Source organism: Suncus etruscus, chromosome 2 (assembly GCF_024139225.1).
Source record: "Suncus etruscus isolate mSunEtr1 chromosome 2, mSunEtr1.pri.cur, whole genome shotgun sequence".
Taxonomy (NCBI): Eukaryota; Metazoa; Chordata; class Mammalia; order Eulipotyphla; family Soricidae; genus Suncus; species Suncus etruscus.
In genome coordinates this window covers 16,580,399-16,599,186 of record NC_064849.1, presented here as the reverse complement: position 1 = coordinate 16,599,186, position 18,788 = coordinate 16,580,399, and the positions used below count along the sequence as shown (strand labels likewise).

At 36.7% G+C, this 18,788-nt stretch overlaps 1 protein-coding gene and 1 pseudogene across 1 annotated transcript in view; one reads left to right on the top strand and one right to left on the bottom strand.

The window, feature by feature from the left end:
* LOC126001626 (protein unc-13 homolog C-like) overlaps positions 1 to 18,788 on the bottom strand; it is an 853,998-nt gene that overhangs the window by 664,913 nt on the left and 170,297 nt on the right. The gene's annotated exons all lie outside the window — the stretch shown is intronic.
* LOC126002099 (40S ribosomal protein S18-like) lies at positions 11,951 to 12,411 on the top strand (annotated as a pseudogene).

The following is an 18,788-nucleotide window of genomic DNA, read 5'->3' as shown; positions in this document are numbered from 1 at the left end:
GCCTGAATAATTACTTTCCATCCTTTTATTCTAAGCCTGTGCTTATCCTGTAACTGTAGGTGTGTTTCTTGCAGACAGCAGAAGTCCGGTTTATTTTTCCTAACCCAGTTCTCTACTATGTGTCTTTTAATTGGAGAGTTTAGTCCGTTAACATTTAGGAAAATTATTGATAGAGAGGACTGTTGTGCAGTTGTATTGTGTGGAGTGGTTGTTGTTACAATCGGGGGTTTGGATTGTGTAATTCGTCTCTGAGTAAGTCGCTTAGGATCGGCTTAGTTTGCACAAATAGTTCAAGTTCGTTCATGTTTGAGAATGTTTTTAGTCTGCCCTCCCATATGAATGATAGTTTTGCTGGGTATTGGACCCTGCGTTGGAAATTTCTTTCATTCACTCGTTTAAATATGTCATTCCACTGTCTTCTTGCTTGAATTATTTCAAATGGGAGATCTGGTTTGATTCTTATATCCTTTCCTTTGTACTTGAGGGTTTTTTTTCTCCCTTATTGCTTTCAGGAGTTCCTCTTTCTCTTTGTTTTTTGCCATTTGGATTATTATATGTCTTGGTGTGGGTTTATTAGGGTCTATTTTATTAGGGACTCTCTTGACTTCTTGGATTTGTCCTGAATTGTCTTTCCAGAGGGTGGGAAAGTTCTCTGTTATTATCTCCCTGACCACCTGTTCTTCCCCCTTCCATATTTCCTCCCCTTCTGGTATACCCACAATTCTTAGATTGTTTCTTTTGTCCTTGTTCATTAGATATTGGATTTTTCCTTCCAGTGCTTTGCCTTTTATTTCTTTGTTGGTTTCTTTATCATTTTTTGATTTCAGTTTTCCTTCGAGTTCTTCGATGTGCTTCTCCAACTCTGTGTTTCTACTCGTAAGGCTTGCTACTTTGTCTTTTAAATCCTTCACTTCTTTTTGTATGGAATCTCTCATGTTCTTTGACATTTCTTCTTTAATTTGGCTGATTCGTTCGTCCATGGATTTCTTATACTTGGTTGCTAGGGTTTCTTTCATTTGTTTTAGTAATTCTTGCATTTCCTTCCTCATGACCGCTTTTAGGTCTTCTTCCCCTGGATCTGTGCGTTTTGGTGGACTTGGAAACTTGATAGGGCTTGTCATGGTGTCTCCAATTATAAGAGATCTCCTTGATTTATGCATAATTCTTTGTATTTAATGGTGTGTTTTGGAGTGCTGTGGCTTCTAATTTCGGCCTGCTTTGGTCTCCTTCCTGAAGGTGTTTCTAGAGGGGCTGTTGGGTGAGTTTGTTGAACCTAGCCCTTTCTCCTCCCCTTTGCTACCTAGAGTTCAGCCTTCCTGCAGTGGGTCTTGTCCCTTTTCTGCTCCTTATTTCTGTCAGCGGTACAGTTCCACTCCTGGCCACAATGTTTACTGGCGCTATTGAACCTAGTTCTCAATCCACCCTCCTTTCTCTGGGATTCAATGGAGCTCCGCCCCCTCCAAGCCTCCCTTGAATGAGTTCCCTCAGTTTGACCCTGCAGGCTCTGTCCACGCCCTTGAGGAGTCCCTGGTCCACTCCAGGGTCCAGGGGGATGGACTGCTCTAGGTCACCTGCAAGTCCAGATGGCTGGCCCTATCTCCCTATCTCCCCCGTCTATTCGGGTCGCTCAACTTGCCTTTCTAGGCACCACCCTGGGGGGAGGGGCCGGCCCAAACGCCGAGCAACAGGACAGAAACTCACTCAGGCCTCCCCAGCCGGCCCACAGGGGTCTCTGGGGGGAGGGGCAGGCCCAAACGCCGAGCCAAAGGACAGAAACTCACTCAGGCCTCCCCAGCCGGCCCGCAGGGGTCTCTGGTGGTGTATTTTCTTATTTTTACTTTGTGGACCACACATAGCTCTTTACTTGTGGTACTGGGTCAGAAGGGTGAGGTGAACAGGAGACTGCATTGTGCTAAACTGGAATCCCTAGCCTCCTACAATGAAAGCATACACTTAGGTCCTTGCACTATCTTTCTGATCCAATTCAGAAATGTAAATAGCTAAGGACATAGTAAATTGTAACTGCATATGTATAACCTGTGTCTTTACCTATAGCACTAGTGATAATGACTTACTATAAGGAGTTTGCCTTCACTGGATCAGTAATGGACAACAAGCAAGGATGAGTGACAAGATTTAGATACAACATAGTGATTCAGGTGCATGGTTATGAATATGAAAGTTGTTACTCCAACTTTAGTGAAATATTACTATGCGCCAGATTATTACTAAAGAGAGAGCATATGATAGATGCATTGAGTTACCACAGAGGTGCAAATATGTCTAGCAAACAGGAAAACATTTAGAATATCATATGTCTCTTTGGATTTTTTTCTCACACCAGGGAACAAATCAAATTATTATGCTTGCAGAGCACACACGTTGCCACTGAGCCAAACCCCTAGCCTTACTATTGCCTTCTTTGGAATCATGGAAAAATGCCAAGATCCTACTCAGGAATCAATCCTGGCTTTGCTCAGGGAACCATATGGGATGCTGGAGATTGAACCTAGGCTAATGTTAAGGCAAACACCTTATTCATTGAATGTCCTTAAAATTTTTTTAGCACTTTATTTACATACCAGGACTTCCTAAGTTGTTCATGATACAATTGTTTCTGGCACTTAATGTCCCAACACTAATCTCACCACCTATGTAACATTTCCTTTTTCATTATACCCGTGTTCCAAACATGCCCTTTTAGCAGGCACAAAATTTATATTTTATATTGTTTGTTACAACTAAATATCTAGAAAGTTATCAAAAAACACTTCAGTGAAAGAAAATTTGTAAACATTTGTAAAAATTGTTTTTTTGGGGGGCCTGAGAGATAGCATGGAGGTAGGACATTTGCCTTGCATGCAGAAGGACGGTGGTTCGAATCCCGGGGTCCTATATGGTCCCCTGAGCCTGCCAGGAGTGATTTCTGAGTGAAGAGCCAGGAGTAATCTCTGAGCATTGCTGGGTGTGACCCAAAAACCAAAAAAAAAAAAATTTTTTTATTTGTTGATGGAGCCATTGAGTCATTATCTAAAGCTTTACTAAGTTGTTTATTGTTAGTTCAGCATTCTGTGTTGTTCTTTTTGTTTACTGACTTAGTTACATTTTAGGATGAGATAGATAGATTGATGAAAAATAAGGATCAAGTATATGAAAAGGAGATATCTGTCATTTGATTATATGGATATATCAGCAAATGGGTTAAATTGAAAGTTGATAGAGCTAGATCATTTTTTAACATGGTAGGTGGATATTTAAAAGTAGAAAAACAGATATCTAGCCTGCACATAGTGACAGTTACCACTAATTATCTTACCATTAAATGTAGTTGATAGCACAGTCACAAAGAAAAGATTGGCAGAGGAATATGGAATTGATGACACAGAAATAATAAGTGTGTCACTTGGTACCTTTAGATATATGGATAGAGCGTGCGGTTATATATTCCATCTTGAAATTTCTAATATGTATCCAATAAATTCCAGAGTTTGGGAAAGAACACTAATGAGTGCAACAGGATATATTTTGATCAGTTGTTTTATTTTTGTATGACCCACTTTTATTTAGGTAGCTGTTTACATTTACTTCTTTAGGGATAAGGACAAATACAAGACATTCTCATTTATGAAATGGAAGTTATCAAGTTAGAACTCTTGGCTCTCTATAACAGAAATGAGAATGACATGGACGTATTGTATGAGAGGAGAGGAGAAAAAGGAGAGAAGGAAGAGTCAGGCTGGTGGAATCTTAGGCACTGGATACTATGAGGTGAAGAGATAAAGTAACTATACATTAAAAGTGTAAGACACTATCATAACACTATCATAAATATGTGTCCCAAACTGTAAGAATAATAATCTTTTAATAATAAGTTGATAAAGAGGCATGGGGTGAGGGAACCCTGGATCATTGGTGGAGGGCTTCTGACATAGCTTTGGAGTTGGAAAATTGTTATGCCTAAAACACTATTATTAACCGCAATGTAAATCATGGTTCTACATAAATTTTCAAAATTTACCTCATAGAGAATTCTTTGACTACCTATCAAATAAGAATTTATTTGCTAGTAGTTATTTAGAAAGAGAATTATAACAGAGATGAAGACAAAAACAATCAAAGTTGTCATATTAGCTAAATTCTATGAAGACTTGTGTCAGACTATCTTCCAGGGAATCTCTGAAATATAAATTGTATTTGAGATGACTCTATCCTGAGGCAAGAAAACATTCTTTGCATAACTCCCATCTTACCTGCAACCAGCATTGAAAATTGGAAGGCATTCTGGATTTAAATGATGTCCAGGACAAAACAGATCCATAGCCAAAAAAATAGGCATTGAATGAAATGTTTCATGGATACAGTTCACATAACAAAGAGGAATATGTATACAAATATAAGAAATATGGAATTTTAGGAGATCTGTAAATTAGTAGAACAGAGCATGACCCTCAGACCAAATCTTGATGTATATTATGGTGAAAGTTATATAGTATTAACTTGATAAAATTATATAACTGAATGTGTTGGTGTATATACTACTACCATATCTAATTGGGTAACACTGTCATTATATATATGCCACACATATATCTATATATGTTTACATATATTGTATATTTATGAGTTGTTGTTAACAGATGACTATATAAAGAATATGTGTTATGTGTATACATAATATACAAATACCATATTTTATGTATCTATATACCAAATAGAGATTTATAAAGAATTATGTGTCTATGTATAAGAGCTTTTATATGCCTCACATTTTTTTTTTTTGGTTTTTGGGTCACACCCGGCAGTACTCAGGGGTTATTCCTAGATCCAGGTTCAGAAATTGCTTCTGGCAGGCACGGGGGACCATATGGGATGCCAGGATTCCAACCGATGACCTCCTGCATGAAAGGCAAACGCCTTACCTCCATGCTATCTCTCTGGCCCCGCCTCACATATATTTTTATTCATTGTATATATCTATTGTTTGTTGAGGCAAAATTGCTTATGGAAACTATTCTTCAGGAACTCATTTTGAGGAACTACCAGATAGGTTCTCAAATTAACACTAGCTTACATTTCTATGCATTTATCAAGACATAAAATTCCAAACTGCCCCCAGTTTAGGCTTATTTTATCCTTTTAACTATAATCAATTTAGTAAGCATAATGCAATATATTATTGTGGTTTTGTATTTTGCTTCCTACTGGCAAATAATATTGTACACAATATGATTATTAGTCATTCATGTGTCTTTACTGGAGCAATGTCTATTCAAAGCCTTTGCTTCTTTTAATTGTGTTGTCTCTTGCCTGCTTTGTAAATAAACTTTTGTGCAACACAGCCATGCTTATTTGTTGCTTATTGTCTGTAGCTGTTTCTATAAAAGCAAAGTTGAATACTTGCAGTTAAGTTTATAAGAAACACAAAACCTAAAACGGTTAGCTATCAAGCCCTTTACCGTATAAGTTTGTCAAGCTGTACTATAGATTGTACAATACACTACAATTGTGGCTACAGAGAGCTACTGTAGTCTGTAGAAAGAGGAGTAATCACTGAACCTGAACCTTAGCCAACATCTTTGCAGTTAGCCCTAGTGCTCCTTTATCTTATAATTCTATTTCCAGATCCTAACATAATACCTTCCATATAGCAGGCTCAAAACAATTATCTAGATTTAGAGGGTAAATCCAAAATAAAAATGCTTGCAGGGATAGGAAACTTTTGAAGAATATTTTAATGACATATGCTGGTTATCACTTTAAGAATATCAATTTTTTTCACTACACCTGGCTTTAATTCTCTCAATTTTTAAAATATAAATTACTTATTTTACTCAGCATAATAGATTCCATATACATCTAGGAGAGAGATAGACTCAGAATAGTCTTTATCAGGTATGGGTTTTAAGAAAAATGAAAGACATTTTTGCAATAATTCCCAGAGACAAAAGAGAGGAAGGCTGGAAGGTCCAGCTCACAACACGAGGCTCTCCAAAAAAGAGTGATGAGTAGAGAAATAACTACAATGAGAACTATCACAACAATGTGAATGAATGAGGAAAGTAGAAAGCCTGTCTCGAGTGCAGGTGGGCGTGGGGTGGGGAGAAGGGAATTTGGGACATTGGTGGTGAGAATGTTGCACTGGTGAAGGGGGGTGTTCTTTACATGATTGAAACCCAACTACAATCGTATTTGTAATCAAGGTGTTTAAATAAAGATATTAATTAATCAATATAAATTACTTTATTTAAAAACAATGCACCATAGAGTTGACATAGTTGATAATAATACATTTGTTTTTAATTAAGAAATTATTGACAAAAGAAAGAATACAAAGAAAACACTGATAAAAAAAGTATAGGGCAACAAGAAAATTTGTGAAAATTATTGTATCTCATAATGAGGTCATTAAGTCATTGAACAAGGCTTAGTAACTCTTGTTAGTTGCTTATTCTGTTACTTCTTTGTTTCTGAACATTAAGTGGCTTCAGATTCTCATTGGCATCTAAGTTGGTATATTCCTATAAGGATAATAGGATTAAACAGAATTGGAGTTGTCGCATGGCTAAGAATGCAACGACATGTTCCAGGATTTCCAAGCACCTATTTGTGTACTGAAGCTTTTGTTAGGTGTGTTTTTGGCTGCCAAAGTATGGAACTTGTTTTCCATGGGATTATGTAGAGTGAGTTAAGTTTTACAACAAGGTGAGTTGTTTTCAGCACATAGAAAAATATATATAGCAAGAAGCATCATATTAACAATATATGAAAAAGGAGGCACTAGTTGACATAGAAATTCATTTTCTGTCATTGGGGAACCCTGGGGCGAGTTCAAGGGGCATCTCCACAACCCTGCCACCACTCTTTCCGGAGTGTCAGTTTAATTATTTCCAGAAGATAACATGCCACTTTTTCTATGTACACATGCTCTTCTAATCTGTATTTTTTCTCCATACCTGCTCAGACCATTTATAGAGGGAACAAAATTACTGACTACAGCAGAGAAGGCATTAACCGATTCTCACCCAATCAGAGAGTCAATGCAAATGGTCCCAGGTTTGTGATCAGACCTTTCACTTTAAGATTCTAAAAAATGGTTCTGAACTATGAAATTCTATTAATGTTTCTGAATGAAAGCAATTACTGCTGACTTAGAAATTCCATATCTCTATTACCTTATACCAAATTACAGTCAAATCAAAAGGCCATAATTCACTGAGTTAAGTGTCAGAACAGGAAAGAAGAAAACAGTTAAGTTATATTTAATTACATTCAATGTTGTGCTAGTTCAAAAGTGTGGTATGGGGCCGGAGAGATAGCATGGAGGTAAGGCGTTTGCCTTTCATGCAGAAGGTCATTGGTTCGAATTCTGGCATCCCATATGGTCCCCTGAGTCTGCCAGGAGCGATTTCTGAGCATAGAGCCAGGAGTAACCCCTGAGTGCTGCTGGGTGTGACCCAAAAAACAAAAAAAAAGGGGGGGGTCAAAAATGTGGTACACACAGAAATATGATTCTAACCATATATGATGCATGCATTCTTTTTTCCATTTCTATTTTTATTTTTAAATATCTTTATTTAAATACCTTTATTACAAATATGATTGTAGTTGGGTTTCAGTCATATGAAGAGCACTCACCTTCACCAGTCCAAAATTCCCATCAGGAGGCATAAGTTCTTGTCAAATAGATTTAAAAAAACTTGGTGGCCAAAATAAAATAGAAGAGTTAACTATGGCATATTATTGACTTAGGATGTCCATGGCTGCTATAATATAACTGTATAATTTTTCTCTGTATGCTACAAAAAACATATTCTATTTTGTTAGATTAGATGCTCCCTGTCAATCTTTCTCTCTTCCCTGATGTCCTTTCACCACTTTCCATCCTCGGGCAGGTGGAAAGTTCTTCCTCGGTTGGCCAAGCATGTGGAACCTGCTCTTTTAAAATCCCCAATGTTTTATATAAAATTTTACTCTTTTATTGCCTTTATTTTCTACCAGGCTTTAAATTCCTTGGGGCATAGAGCACATCTTGTTCACTCATATATGACAGTCTCTGAACTTAATATTATTTAAGTCGGGTCCTTCTTGATTAACTTCTTTATGTGCAAAATTAGGCTGCTCCTTGTCAACTTTCAAATGTCTCTCATACTGACTATTACAGGTTACAGGTGAAAAGATACAGGGATGGGTGCTAAGCATAACCAACATCCTGCTCTTCTTACTAAGCCAGAAGGTGCTCATTAGAAGTCTCTTCAATGTGAATTGGCAAATCGTGGATCAAGCAAGTCATAAATTCTGTTGGAAGTCACATGAAATAATCCTCCCCTTTCAGTCTTTCCTATATTTCTAAGATAAAGTTAAAAAAAAAAAGTAAATTCTCCCTGTGCCTTTGAGCTGCTTTAATGGATGTGGATCACTGACCAATTGATGTGGATGCAGCAGTCAGTATCAGTTGGAAGGCAGCTGAAGGAAGAGGCTCCGCCATCCTGTAGCCTACTTTGCAGCCTCATGTAGAATCTGGACAATTGATCTTCACTGCTTTGAATGATCAAACTGCAACATCTTCAAGATGCATATGATTTCAAAGGCTCCCAAATGCTATTGTCTGACACTGCTAAAAGGGGAATAATGAGCATAGCAACATTAAAGTTGGAGTCAATTAGCGGAGTCAGGAGACTTACATTTTGTGTTTCTAAGTATAATTTGCATCCTTTGTATCTATAATAAAACTTTAGTGATTTTCCTGTATCCAGAGCATTCCCCAAGGAGTTGCATTTGAGCTCATGGAATACCATAGGGTGATGTAAAGTTACTGTCCTGAGGTTTAATGCTCTTCATTAACTTTCACCATTAACTCAGAATTGCTTTCTCTGAGTCAGCTTCGTAGGATGAATTTTTAACTTTTGTTTAGATAGAAGGTGAAATTATTGAACAAAAATAAATCTTCACATGGAAGACCAGAAGATGGCATAATATCCTGAGCATGCATTTTCTATGCGGATGCCCCAAGTTTGATCCCAAACATCACATGGATTCCCAAGCATTGCCAGGAGTGACCCCCAAGCACTGAGCTGGGAAAAGAAGCACCAGATCTGATCTAAGTACACAAATACACACAAATTCATATGATAAATGCATATTAGAAATCCTGTCATAGATAATGATGCTTCTTAATTTGAGGTAATTTTCTAAAATAATACTTATTGCACACTATAAATTTTAGATGCATTTAAGAATTTCTAAGGAAGGGTAACATGAGCCAAACATTGAAGCAATTAAGTCACAATTAGCAAGAGTATTGTATTTTACAAAATATTTTTGGGGAAGTGTCTCCTTAAGGAAATACTCAAGGACTGGCTTTTTATTTTCATATTCTTACCATGATAAAGTTGCATGATACTTTTTTTCACAGTTTTTTAGTTTATAAATTTTAAAACTCGCATGTTAAAATATTTAGATTCACCAAAAGTTGCGAAAGTACTAGGACATTCTTCTATTGCCCTACAACTGGTTTTTGCTATTATTAACATTACATTTTAACTAAGGGGATATATCTTTAACATCTAGAAATCAACCCTAGTTCCTTATTATTAACTTATATTAAACAAGGTAATCTATCATTGCCTTGTTTGAATGTCACTAGGCTTTCCTGATTATTTTTTGTATGTCATCCAAAATACCATCCTGTTGCTTTAGCTTTCCCACGATATTTTATTGTTTTATATGACCTTGATAGTTTTTTTAAAAAAGTACTTCCTTGGAGCTGGAGTGATAGCATAGCAGTAGGGCTTGCCTTGCACTCTGCTGACCTGGGACAGACATGAGTACAATCCCCGGCATCCCATCTCTCAGGGAGAGCCTGCCAGGAGCAAATTTTGAGAACAGAGCTAGGAGTAACCCCTAAGCACCTCTGGGTATGGCCTAAAAACTAAAATCAAAACAAAACAAAACAGAAAATGTACTACCCTGTTATTTTCTTTTTTGGAGGGGGGGGTTGTTTTGTTTTGTTTTTGTTTTTCTTTGGAGCCACACCTAGTAATGCTCAGGAGCACCTGGTTCCATTTAAGAGTTACTCCTGACAGAACTCAGGGGACCAAACGTTTGGGGATCAAACCTGTGCCTCCCACATGCAAGCATATGCTCAATCCAATGAGTTGTCTCTTTGACCTATGTAAGACACTTTTAAAAAGCAAGAAAGACTAGAGAAGCATAATGAAACTGGACATCTTGTAAAGTGAAAGAAATGAAGAAATGTTTAAAGGTCATAAAAATATAGGAGACAAAGTGTATTGACTACCCACTTTTACAAGATCAACTCTGCATAAACTAATTTAGAGGATATGGATAAGATGGTTATAAACCACATTTTAAAATTTTAAACTGTCATTTATATATATATGAGATCATATCAATTCCTCATAAAAAAGCAAAACATCAAAAAGTAAATATCAAACCAAAAGATAAATAACATTTAGGATTGAGAAAAATGTAAGTGGTTTCATTGACCATCAGGAAGGAGTTTAAACATTACTTCAAAAGGATAAAAACCAAAGATTAAAAAAGAAGTAGTAAAGAAGCCAAAAGATTTTCTACAGTATCATGCTTGTACTTTGAATTGCTAACTTTATCTTTGTCCAATTTTTGTAATTTTTCCTCAGATATGTATAGTTTTGAAAGTAAGAAAAGAGAAACTATTAGAAAGATTGACCATTTGCTCCCTGTGCTTGGTGTGTGGAAGAGGTATGCAATACCTGCTCCTAATAATTACTTTATACTATCTAGACCAGGGGTCCTCAAACTTTTTAAACAGGGGGCCAGTTCATTGTCCTTCAGACTGTTGGAGGGCCAGATTATAGTAAAAACAAAAATTATGAACAAATTTCTATGCACACTGCATATATCTTATTTAGAAGTGAAGAAACAAAATGGGAATAAATACAATATGTGGCCCGCGGGCCGTAGTTTGAAGACCTCTGATCTAGACAAAACAATACATTCTTCCTCATACTGTTCAGACTTATTGGACTTTGGTAATCTTATGTTTAGATAAATTTAGGCATATACGTATTCATTGTACCTGGCATAATAAGGTACCTGCACATACACAGAGACATCATGACTTGGTGGCCAGTGTGAAAGTAAAATATTTTGGTCCCAATAGACTCATAGCTGGTGTATATGAAGTAGCAAATGATTAGGTAAAAATACAGTTGCTATAATGATAATTAAAAATATAGCAGCCCATCAAAATAAGATAGGATGTATTTCTCTTTATCATAGTAGTACAAAAGTCATTGAGGGTTGGTTATCATTTCTGCCATGTTCAGTACAGGGGACAAGATATATGTCTTAGTTCTTATTAATTTCATATTATTATGAGAATGATAAAAAAAGTATGAGGACAGACAGTCATTCTATGAGCAGAACTCTAAGAAACATATCACACCTGACCACACCAATAAGAAATTAGCCACAGTCAGGTGTGATTGAAAGAGAAACTGGATAGTCTTAATTGGTGGCCATGTAGCCAGCCAATATGGTAATATTCTATTACTATGACAGAAACTAATATATGTTTTGAAACAGTACACTATTTTCAGCAATGCTTGCCGATTCTGTATACTCTCTTAATGTACATTAATAGACATTCAAAAATGTTCAAGGAAGCAATGAGTCTAACTAATTGGTTGCTTTTAACCTCCCTTGAATTTAGGAGATATCATACTATACAGTCTGGTCAGTAATAACAAAAGCAGTAATCAGTGGAATTTTTTATGTATTTATTTTATGCCTACAGAGATACCACTAACACCATTCTTCTCCATTCTTTTTTTGCCTGGAAGACAGATGTAATAATTAGAGCTGCTGATACTATATCTGCAAGAATAGTTTAAGAAAAAGACATAAGCTCTTCCACTGCGGGACTATACGCCACTTCTTTGCCGCCACCATGTCTCTAGTGATCCCCGAGAAGTTCCAGCATATTTTGGGAGTACTCAACACCAACATCGATGGGCAGCGGAAAATAGCCTTTGCCATCACTGCTAGTAAGGGTGTGGGCCGAAGATATGCTCATGTGGTGTTGAGGAAAGTAGACATTGACCTCACGAAGCGGGCAGGAGAGCTCACTGAAGATGAGGTGGAGCCCGTGATCACACCATTATGCAGAATCCACGCCAATACAGGATTCCTGATTGTTTCTTGAATAGACAGAAGGATGTGAAGGATGGGAAATACAGTCAGATTCTGGCCAACGGCCTGGACAACAAGCTCCTTGAAGACTTGGAGCGACTGAAGAAGATACGGGCCCACCGGGGTCTGCACCACTTCTGGGGACTTCGCATCAGAAGCCAGCACACCAAGACCACCGGACGCCATGGCCTTACTGTGGGTGTGTCCAAGAAGAAATAAGTCTGTAGGCTTCGCCTATAATAAATAGTTTATATGCTTAAAAAAAGAAAAGAAAAAGACATAGAACTATCCTAATATCAATAAACTTCTAGAATCTCATTAACAGTTGCTATCTCTGCAGTTGTGGCAATGAGAGTGAACACTTTCTTCCCATATTAAGTTTATGCTTGTTAAATTCAATATTTCTTGCAGACAAATGATATGAATAAAAAGTAATTGCAATATGAAAAATCTTGGCAAAAAGTAAATGATTTAGCCTGAGAAAAGAGGAAAAAATGACCTGCGGATAAGTGCATTAAAATACAAAGAGTGGAGTATTCCAATGACAAAAATTTAAAAAAAACAGAGAAGAAAAGCTTAGCTAGATAATAATGCTTTATGTGCAAATATGTGAAGACAATAGAATGAAGGCAGAATCTATAAGTCACTTAGAGTACATATCGGAGAGTGAAGATGTTGATGAAAATTAACAAATTTACATAGAAATAATAAAGAATAGAACCACACAAGACTTCAAAAATCTATAATAAGGAACAAAGATCCAGCTCAATGGAGTGACCACATGCTTTGTATGAGAAAGACCCAGCTTTGCTATTAGACACAACAATCCCCTGAGCACAAAAAGGAATTGTCCCCAAGCTTAGAGCCAGGAGTAGCCCCCAAGCATTGCTGCATGTAGCCTCCAAAATTAAACAAAACAAACTGTTAACAACAACAACAAAAAAAAAAAAACCGAAGTGCACACATAGGCTATCTTGATTTTGTATGTAATTTACATTAAAATATTTTGTAAGATAATACCTGAGTAGCAGTGATAAAATACCCACAAAACAAATTCCAAAAGCTATTTTATAACTTATATTAAGTGATAATTAAATGCATATTAATTGTGACAAATGAGTTAGTAAACTGTGATAAAATTGCAAAAATCATGAAACACAGGGCAACAGAGATAGTACAGCCAATAGGATAGTTGCCCTGCATATGGCTGACCTGGATTCAAATGGTCAGCACAATTGGTGCCCACCAGGAGTGAACTCTGAATGCAGAACCAGAAGTAAGCCCCAAGTACAGTCAAGTGTGACCCTAAAACAAAAACTATAATGAACCACAAAAATTTTCCTTTAGATGGCTATATTTAAACTATTTTCAATAAGAATCTAGAAAATGAATAAAACTTCTTAGTAATTCTGTTTATTTTAAAAAATATTGTTGCTTCTGAAATGACATTTTAATACACTTAGGCATCATCATTTTCTTTTCTTCCTTCCTCCCTTCCTTTTTTTTTTTTTTTTTTTTTTTTTGGCTTTTGGGCCACACCCAGCGGTGCTCAGGGGTGACTCCTGGCTGTCTGCTCAGAAATAGCTCCTGGCAGGCACGGGGGACCATATGGGACAACGGGATTCGAACCAACCACCTTTGGTCCTGGATCGGCTGATTGCAAGGCAAACGCCACTGTGCTATCTCTCTGGGCCCGTCCCTTCCTTTTTTTCTTCCTTTTCTTTTTCCTCACTTTCTCTTTCCTTCCTTTCTTCCTCCTTCCTTTCCCTTTCTCTTTCCCTTCTCTCTTTATCTTTCCTTCCTTCTTCCTTTCCCATCATTTCTTGTTTCCTTCTTTTTCTTCTTTCTTCCTTTATTTCTTCTTTCTTTCTTTCTTTCTTTCTTTCTTTCTTTCTTTCTTTTTCTTTCTCTCTCTTCTCTTTCTCTCTTCTCTCTCTTCTCTTCTCTCTCTTCTCTTTCTCTCTTCTCTTTCTTTCTCTCTTTTTCTTTCTTCCTTTATTTCTTCTTTCTTTCTTTTTCTTTCTCTCTCTTCTCTTTCTCTCTTCTCTCTCTTCTCTTTCTCTCTTCTCTCTTCTCTTTCTTTCTCTCTCTTTTTCTTTCTTTCTTTCTTTCTTTCTTTCTTTCTTTCTTTCTTTCTTTCTTTCTTTCTTTCTTTCTTTCTTTCTTTCTTTCTTTCTTTCTTTCTTTCTTTCTTTCTACACACTCTCACTTTTTCCCCTGTCTACCTTAGGTCTAGAAGAGAATTTAGAGGTTATAGGTTCATAATAGTAAGATATCTGCATGTCTGAGTTGAATCACTGCTAGATTGTATTTATAAAAAAAATTGCTAAATGTTCTGTGTTTTTTTAATAATCTGAAAAATTATGATAGCAATCATTTTAGTTTCAAAAGGTAATTATCAGGTTAAGTGATCAAGTACATATAAATTAATTGGGACACAGCAGGCATTCCTTAACATTACCATTTTTGTTACCATGGAAACCTAAACCTAAATGAACTATTTGGTCTCAACACTGGTGGCAGCACTGTTGCATGAAATAATTAACGATGGTGCTGGATGGCGATGGATGGAGGCCTTTGTGCTTAGGCCCCAACCACGTGGCTTCATCCCCATCCAGCTGGCGGATTCCAGGCCCAGGTAGTCGGCGTAATCAAGACTCACTCACAGGCAGGCTTCAGGAAGCATTAACTTTATTCATACCCTATTCACCACATGTGTGTGGCCTATCTCATAACCTTTTAAGCACTAGTTATTCTTGGCCCTGCATCTAAACTCCTTTCAGCCATCTTTCCTTTGGGCTCCATGCGGCCCCAAGATCCAAAAGCCAGGGAGCCCAGCCGGGCAAAGAGAGGAACAGCCAAAGGCCCGAATTCCCTTGGTCCATGCCTTATCTAACCTTTTCCAGACCCCTCCCAGGAATGGGAGGGGCTCGCAGGTAAGGTTACGCCTACTATCCGGTTCCCAAGACCCCTCCCCGAAATGGGTGGGTCTAGGGTCTCAAATGGGTACACCCACAAGCACAACCAGAAGTAGTAAGGGCTGTTTCTACCACTATGGTGCTCTGGAGACCATGTGTGCTAAAGATTATAGAAGGCCACTTGCATGCAAAGAATGTACTGCATCCCTTTGTGCTATTTCCTTAGGCCCTAGCACAAAGAATGAAGGTAGCTTTCTCTCCAGAGGAAAGAAGAATAAAAAGAGCATGCCAGGAGAAAGACACATCACACAGAGAGGGCATGCCCAGAAATGAAGACATTGAACCATTAGGTGGTTGTGATATGGGGACTATATCAGATCTATCATCAGAAGTTTGAAATGCATGCTGCATAAAGCCAGGAACTTTTCCACTAAAATAGAACAATAGAGATTAAAATGGGGGAAAAAGAAACATAGCAGATGAAAAATAAGACAGAGCGTGGTTATTCATTCTGACACCTGAAGGGCTTCTGAGTTGTGGGGAGTACTATTCTGCCAAGTCTCCATTACTAAGTATTTTGTCAATTTTGTGACACCAGTTTAATGGCTATTTATTGAAATGTATGATGTACATTATTTACAGTCTTTTTGAATGTTTTTTAAATGTTATTTCTTCTGCATTCTTATGGAATACACATTATTTTACTCCCACACAATGACATTTTATAGAAGAAACACAATGACTGATTTAATCGATTGATTCAGTGTATTCCACCCTTCCTTCCTTCTTTTACTTTTTTTTCTTTTTTCTTTCTTCCTTTGTTTCTTTTTCTTTCTTCCTTCCTTTTTACTTTCTTTCTTTTTTCTTCTTCCTCTCTTTCTTTTTCTTTCTTTTCTTTCTTTCTACCAACCATAAGAGTTAATTTTAAATATGACTCTCACCGACTTTTGATAATGCAAAATGTGAATTCCACTGAAGTGATCCACAATGGAAAAGCAATTCCAGAGTTTCAGCCATATGTCTGATTAGTGAGAATTATGTATTTATGGGGGAAAAAAACTGAGAATATCAGGCCTTTTTCTTCTGAATCTGCAGTTTTCAAACTTTTTTTGGACACCATCTCATCATTTCCCTTTAACATTGGCAAACTAGAAGTTCAAACCTCTTAGCCAAAGCCACCACTAATCAATCTCATGCAGCCATGTTACCAAAGGGGCTTGGACTCTCACAAATTACATGTAGAAGTAATTAATCTTCTCCATCCTGAAGGCTTTGTATGCGGCTGACTGCCACCAAAGTCAAGAGCAATGGTGCAGATTAGTTGTGTAAGTGTAGCCTAGAAGCACCCTTCTGAGTAAAGTGGGACTAATGAAACTCTGATTTACACTCTGAGGGGAGCTTATTCAGAGAAGCAAGTGGTTAATTGTGGCCCGACACCATTTTAGAATTTGTCAAGTCCTGCAGGGTTTATTAGTTTTTAATGTAGAAGCATCTGTTTATTTGGCAAAGCCCATCTATTAAAAATGCTTCTTGATCATTGGTGTTCTAATAGGAATAGAATTGTAAGAAGATTGTGTAGAGTTAAATGAAGAATTTCCAACAATTAATAGAAACTGATATTTTTGTAAAATTTATGTTTTTATTAGGATTGTTGAAAAACCAAATATAAGGACTAAGTAGACTACAGAAAACATTTTTATACAATGGATATTAAAAAGAGGCATATTGTACCTTCATTAAAGTTTAAACTGCTTAGAAACTAAGGATGTTTATTCATATCATTTTAAAGTGCAACATGCTGAGATTACAGAGATGAAAGCAACTTGTCCATGGTCAGTTCTAGAAAATGATGAAGAAAGAAAACCAACCCCCCACTTTGATTGCCAAGACCACATTGTCAACTACTACTCTTTGCCTAATTTTTTAATTTAAAAGATCCTAAGTAATTGCAAATCACTGCAAAATTTTATGCAGTGAAATTAGGAAATCACAATTCTATAAACCGAAGCTGCTTTTAATTGTAGTGATGGATTGGATTATTTTCTCAGATAATTATTAAGTTTGCATTTTCAATGTCAAAACATAAAAAAGAAGCAAAAAATATATATACCCCATTCCTAATCTCACTATCCAGGAAAGTGTATGATAATATCAAGTGTTTTTATTCAATTGAGGAGACCAGAGTTAAGTTGAAATAATAAACATGGGTTTCATTGATCATGATATTGTTATACCTGAAAATGAAATCTTTTTTTATGTGAGATGAATAGTTTTACAGACTAAATTTTTAAATAATATTTTCTGTGTTAGATACCTGAATTTTAGAGTTTATTTATAAAACCCTGTTTGCCTTTAATTAGAATTTTTCCTCCCTGAATAAACCTAAACCTGGCTACAGATTACAGTCTAGGAAATTGTTTGGATTATTTTGTTGTTGTTCTGAAACTGCACCCCTACTGGTAACTTTTGTACAAACTATGGCAGATGTTTTCATTGCCCAATGTCAAGCAATATTGTTTGTAAATGCTAATACTACCATTAAATATCAATTTGACAGAAAAATAACACTTCTCATAACTATCATAAATAAAAATCTTAACAAGAAGTTCCTATGTTAAACCAAAAACTATTGCAGCAAACCATGTGTCCCTGTGTTCTATATGTTACAGACCCAGCTACAAGCACTCAAAGCTGCATACTTCATTATAAGCCTTCAGTCATATGTACTATACTTATAGAACTATTTATATTAAGATGAGAATATGACAAAGAATAATTATAAAGTTATATCCAAATATAGTGTGACATTGTAAATGTCAACACTCATCTAGAATTTTAAAGAATTTTCATCAGGTATAGTCAAGTTTACATTAGCAAACACATTTCCTGCATGTTTGTAGGCACTGCAAAGTACAGTAGATTTAAAACTAAAATGCCTTACTAGTTTCTAAATAATCCCCTAGGAAACAATTTAGTATGGACCATTATCTTGATAGTTCATAATTAGGTTCAATAATAAAGCTAGTTTTGCTGACCTAGGTCAGATCAGCATGTCCACAGCATCTGGGCACAGTGACCTTGCTTTAAGAGGGTATTGTTAGAAAATCCATTATTATCATCACATACACTTCAGAGAAGTGGCTGTTTTGTGAATTGATGGTGTGATGTTGCCACTTTAGATAAAAGAGCCCATGAATTATTGACTTAATGAGTTAATGTTGCTTGACTTCACAACAAAGTCTTTACTGTGGCCATGCTATTTACTGAACACATAATCACAGCATAGGAAGGAAAGCAGAAGCTGTGCTGTGTATCAAGTCTGCAAAAGGCATGGCCTCCTACACCCACCTCTCTTCTCTCTCACCTTGGTCAGTCAGCATGTCTCCAGCCCACTTGTGAACTCTTCACTGGAGATGGTTTGTTTCATATTAAATTTGCCCTGAAGACACCAAGTAGCATTGGCTTTTCTCCTCCTCCAGAGTACATTTTGGGTGGTGGGCAAATCCTGGAGATTATTCTCAAATAACTATTCAGGCTGTTTGGTGTGACTGGTTTAGGTAGCAGTTCAACGTCCCATAACAAGAAACAAACCAATTCCCTGATGCTCACCATGGCAGCACAGAAGCAAAGGAAATCTGAGGTGAGTTTTAATTCAGAATACAAAAATGTGGGGGACTG